Here is a 6,000-nt window from a genome sequence, read left to right as displayed (position 1 = left end):
GCACCTTGTTTTGTCTTTCAGATGCGGGATGCAGCGCCGAAGGCCTCCGGAGCGTGCGAAGAGTTGGTAAGCTTTTGTCTTTCAGATGCCGGAATGCAGTGTGAAGACTTCCGGAGCGCACGAAGAGTAGGTAAGCCTTTGTCTTTTAGATGCCGGAATGCAGTGCGAGGCGTTGGTGACAGCCGATGGACCAGGTATGTGAAGAGCTGTCACTGAAGACCGTAATGCTAACCTGTTCTTTCTTGTCTTTATAGGTGTTGCTGAAGACTGGATTCAGAATGGTAAGCCTTTTTCCTTAGGCCCAGGATCAGATGCAGAAGACACGATGAGCGTTCTGCTGCTGAGGATGCAGAATAACGCAAAGCAAGATTCATCCATCGGGTGTGGTTTAAATAGCCTCCTGTAGTGCTTAGGTGTCTCCTTCCACAGCCACGCCTAGGTAAGAAAAGAGTTCCTGCTTTCCAGAAGAGTTCCAGTGTTCTGAATCTAGGGAGTGGCTCCTGCCCCACCCAACAGGAAAAGTAGTTCCAAACAGAAGAGGATCAGAGACTCAACTGGCAGGCAAGTAAGCAGCATGGTCTGCTGCAGGTAAGTCCACCCAAGCATTATGAGCCCGGCGCTTCCAGCGCTGGGACTGGGCATATTTATGAGCCTGGTGCCACTGGCGCCAGGACTGGGTCCAAAAGGTCCCAATTGGGACTGGTTGGCACTCGGAACCTGGGTTATGGATCTGCTTCCAAGGGAGTTGGGAAAACCCTGACCTTTTGGAAGCAGAGATCATGACAGTACCCCCCCTCAAGGCCCCTCCCAAACCGGGCTTCTCCGGGGGTTTTGGCTTGTCAGGAAATGTTCGGTGAAATCTTTTGATTAGGCGAGGAGCGTGGACATATTCCGCAGGTTCCCAGGATTTCTCTTGGGGGCCGTAGCCTTTCCAGTCAATTAGGTAGAATAGTTTAGATTTGGAGATCTTGGAGTCCAGAATGCTTTTGACTTCAAACTCGAGTTCTCAATCAACTAGGATAGGTTTTGGAGATTTGGTTAGTCGGGTTTGAGGTTGCATGGGTTTTAATAGAGAGACGTGGAAGACCGGATGTATCTTCATGTGCGGGGGCAAGTCCAACTTGACCGCTACTGGGTTTACTATGGTAGTGATGGAATAGGGACCAAGGTATCTTGGGTTGAATGTGCGTGGCCCTTTTAGAGGTAGATATTTGGTGGATAACCAGACTTGATCCCCTACTTGATATTGAGGGGCTTCCTTCCGATGTTGATCTGCTCCTTTCTTGTATTGTTCTTTAGCCCTTTGAAGGTGAGAAACAGCTTCCTTAAAGGCTTGGGTGATTGTAGAATGCAGGTAGTCTACTGCTGGTGTTTCAAGATCTTGGAGGGGATCCAACTCCGAGGTTCGAGGGTGACTGCCGTACAAAAGAAAAAACGGGGTTTTCCCAGTTCCCGAATGGACAGAGTTATTGTAGGCATATTCGGCTATCCAAAGGATGTCTTTCCAAGTTTTTTCAGTTTGTTGCAGCATGCAGCGTAAATACTGTTCCAGAGTTTGATTGGTCCTCTCGGTTTGTCCGTCGGTCTGAGGGTGGTGACTGGTCGATAGTCTCACATCAATTTGAGCCGACCGACATCAACTTCGCCAAAAATGAGAAATAAATTGACTACCTCGATCCGAAATTAGAACCGAAGGAAAACCGTGCAGTCGGACGATGTTTTCGAGAAATTCTCGGGCCAGAGTTGCTGCTGTTGGCAAGCCGTTTGAGCGGAATGAAATGCGCCATCTTGGAGAATAAGTCCACGATTACTAGAATCGTATTGTATCCGGAGCATGGAGGTAGATCGGTGATGAAGTCCATAGAAAGCGTATGCCAAGGGCGAGGTGGGATGTCAATAGGGCGTAAGAGGCCTGCTGGTCTTTCCTTTTGACTCTTGTTTTGGGCGCATACTTCACAAGACATTATAAAGTCTCTGATATCTTTTTTCCAAGACGGCCACCAGAAGTAGCGCTTGATCTTTTCTGAGGTCTTGGCCATACCGGGATGTCCTTCCATTAAAGAATCGTGATAACAAGAGATTACTTTTCTCTGTAAATCTGTGCTGGGTAGGTATAATCGTTCTTGGAAATACAATAAGTTGTCCTTTACTGCAAAGTCCTTTCCCTGCAGATGCCAATTCTGTATGTCTGCTGGAGTTACAAGTTGCCTGGCTTTATCCTTAACTTCCTCTATGGATTCTGTGGCGATTACACCCAGAATTCTTTGTTCGGGAATGCTTGGTACAGGTTTAGGGTTGATCAAGTGTTCTTCCACTCCCATCCGAGAAAGGGCATCAGCTTTACCGTTTTTTGTACCAGGGCGATAGGTAATTATGAAGTCAAACTCGGCAAAGAATAATGCCCAACGGAGTTGTCTAGAGGATTGGGCTTTTGCGGTTTTCAAATATTGCAGGTTTCGGTGATCCGTAATCACAGTAACGGTGTGTCGGGCCCCCAGCAGATAATGCCGCCAAGCCTTAAAGGCAGACTTGATAGCCAGAAGTTCCTTGTCAGTAATCGTGTAATTGATTTCAGGAGGCGAGAATTTGCGGGACCAAAATGCCACGGGATGCAACTGATTGGTTACCGGGTCCTTTTGTGATAGAACTGCCTCCATGGCAAGGCTTGAAGCATCAGTTTCCACGATGTAGGGGAGTTCGGGGCGAGGGTGTTTTAAGATTGGTGCAGAGATAAATTTAGTCTTCAAATCCTGGAAAGCTTGTTCCGCCTCGGTAGACCATTCAAAACGTTTGTTTTTCTTTAACAAGGCAGTGATGGGCTGGACTATTCGAGAGAATTCGGGGATAAACCTGCGGTAAAAGTTAGCGAAGCCTAACATGCTTTGCACACCTTTTACGGAGGATGGTGATGGCCATTTGAGAACTGCATCGACCTTCTTTGAATCCATACGCACTCCGCCAGGTGATAATATGAATCCCAAGAATTCAACTTCAGTCACGTTGAAAACACATTTTTCCAACTTAGCGAAAAGTTTGTGTTGACGCAATCTTTTGAGGACCATTTTCACGTGTTTCCGATGTTCAGATTCCGATGAAGAATAAACGAGGATGTCGTCAATGTAAACAACAACACACACATCTATGAGCTCTCTGAGGACATTGTTCATAAAATATTGAAAGGCGGCCGGGGCATTACAAAGTCCGAAGGGCATGACCTGATATTCAAATAGCCCATACTTGGTGCGGAAGGCCGTCTTCCATTCATCGCCCTCTTTTACTCGTACCAAGTGGTAAGCTCCTCTAAGATCCAGCTTTGTATATATGCATGCTTTTCTGACTTGGTCCAGGAGTTCAGGGATCAAAGGTAACGGATATCTATTCTTAACGGTGATCTGGTTCAGGGAGCGATAATCTATACAAGTTCTAAGGTCTCCTTCCTTTTTTGGAACGAAGAACAAAGCTGAAGAAGCAGGGGACTTGGAAGGACGAATAAACCCATTTGCCAGGTATTGATCCAGGTATTGTCGAAGGTGAAGGTTCTCAGGCTCGGTGAGGGCATAAATTCTACTACAAGGAGGAGTAGATCCAGGTATCAGGTCGATCTGGCAGTCATAAGACCTATGAGGAGGTAGAGAGTTAGCCTGATCCTTCCGGAAAACATCTTGGTATTCTAGGTATTCGGGAGGTAACTGGGGAGTCTCTGAAGAAATTGCTACCAGTGCAACACCAGGTGGAGGGTGACAAGTAGAGACACATTCTGGAAACTGGACCGTTCTTGCTCGCCAATCGATCAGAGGATTGTGTTTCTCTAACCAAGGTATTCCTAGAATAATCTGAAACTGAGGGGCCTTGATCACATCGAACACGATCTTCTCATGGTGTCCATCTTGACTTACTAGCGTCACTTCTTGAGTGGTATGCGTTACTGGCCCGGAGGCTATCTCCGTACCATCCACCGTAGTAATGACGTCCTTTACAGCCTTGGGACAAAGAGTTAGATTCATCCTCAAAACCATTTCATGATCCACATAATTGCCGATGGCACCGCTGTCGACGTAAGCTTCAATTGCATGTAATCGATCCGGATTATCAGGGCTAATGAGGACCATAGGTATCACGAAATGCGAGGTCACGGAACTGGTTTTCACGCTCGGCAAGAGGACCTCTATTCTTGTCGGGCGAGGTTGTTTCCCTGCTCAGAGTTTGTAACTTTGGTAACTGCAGCTCCTACTGCCTTCTTGGCAGGTTTCACCGGACAGTCTCGAAGAAAGTGCCCTGAGTTTCCGCAATAGAGGCATAATTGCAACTGTTTTCTCCTTTCCCGCTCCTTTTGTGTTAGAGGACCTTTCAGACCCCCTATTTGCATGGGTTCCCCGGAGTCTACTCCTTTGGAAGGAGTTGGCGGTTTGGAAAATACTCGAGCATCAAACTTGGAACGATCGGCCTTCCTGTTCTGCAGTCTGTGATCTATTTGAACGACTAAGTCTATATAGTCCGAACAATCTTGTGGGGGATTCACTACTTGGGCTAACACATCTTTGAGCTCTCCGCGTAGACCTCTATAAAACAGCGTTATCCTTTTGTCCTCAGGCCAGTGAGTTTCCACTATCAGTCTGTTGAAAGACGCAATATAAGCCAAAAGGTCTTGATTACCTTGTCGCAACGAAAGAAGCTCATTGTCCAAGGCCTGCCCCTGTGAATGTCTTGCGAACAGTTTTTCCATACTGAGCTGAAAAGCTTGAAAACCATGGAGGACCGGATCATCTTGATTTACTAGAGGGATCGACCAGTCTGCCGCATTGCCACTAAGGTACGAAAGCACGAAAGCTACTTTAGCTTGATCAGTTGGAAAGGCTGCTGGCCGGCATAAGAAATGCAACCGGCACTGATTGATAAACACTGCAAACCTCTTTGGGTCACCAGAAAATCGTTCGGGCGGAGCCAGAGGTACATTCCCAGGTAGGTTGATCTGCACTGGATTCATAGAGGATGTAGAAGGAAGATTTCCCCCAGATGCGGGTAACGGGGTCTGTCCGGCTTGTGACTGTAGCAATTGTCTAGCGAGATCATCTGTTCGCTCCTTGGAAATAATCAGTTCCCTTCTTAGAGCGTTCGTTTCCTGACGGGCTGCATGCACTTCTGCCCTTAGTTCCCCAAGTAACTGGGCTAGCTGGTCGGTATCCGAGGTTTCCATAGCACCTGGACGGGAGTTTTGTGGTAGGCTTTGCGTTCTGTAACGCTCACCTGATTCCCGTAGAGGCGCCGGTCTTGACTGGGCGTATACCGTATCTTCAAAGGTGATGTGTAACACACGGCTGGCTCTTTGGGCTGGACCTCTGTGCACTGTATGTCTGGCTCGAAGGGTAAGATGTCTGCAGATAGAAAATGTGGGATTAATGAACTGGGTTATTGAATGTCTCTCTCTTCTTCCCTTTCTCTTCTCCTGTAGAACCCCAAAGATTAACGCTCTCACCTTAGGTAAGTGAACGCCGTGCTCTCCATCTGCCTCGAGGCAGGGTGCTGTAACCAGTTTCTTCACTGGATAAGGGGAGCAGGCCTCTTGACTTCAGAGGACTGCTGTCCGTCGTTTACTGCACGAACGGTAAGTTTCGAGTAATTCTAATGTCTTTAAAGTCTTTAGTAATGATGTCTCTTGTTTTGCAGGGTTCCGGCGATGGCGGATGGCGGGCTGAAGTGAGTTGAAGATGGAGCCCGTGTGATGAATAGAAGCGCCTGGAAGCACGTAAGTAAGCGCTTGTTGCCTGCTTCACGATGCGCTCTAACTGTCTTTTTATTTTGCAGGTACAAGTTCGGGGCGGCTGCAGGGTGCCGGAATACCCACTGGGTTAGATGTGGAAAGGAGTAATGGCACGTGAGTATTAAAGTTCCCCAATGTCTTTAAACGCACCTTGTTTTGTCTTTCAGATGCGGGATGCAGCGCCGAAGGCCTCCGGAGCGTGCGAAGAGTTGGTAAGCTTTTGTCTTTCAGATGCCGGAATG

This window comes from Ambystoma mexicanum, chromosome 6p (genome assembly GCF_040938575.1).
Source record: "Ambystoma mexicanum isolate Mex_15411 chromosome 6p, UKY_AmexF1_1, whole genome shotgun sequence".
NCBI lineage: Eukaryota > Metazoa > Chordata > Amphibia > Caudata > Ambystomatidae > Ambystoma > Ambystoma mexicanum.
The sequence above is the reverse complement of the archived record's forward strand: the minus strand, read 5'-3'. Positions refer to the sequence as shown.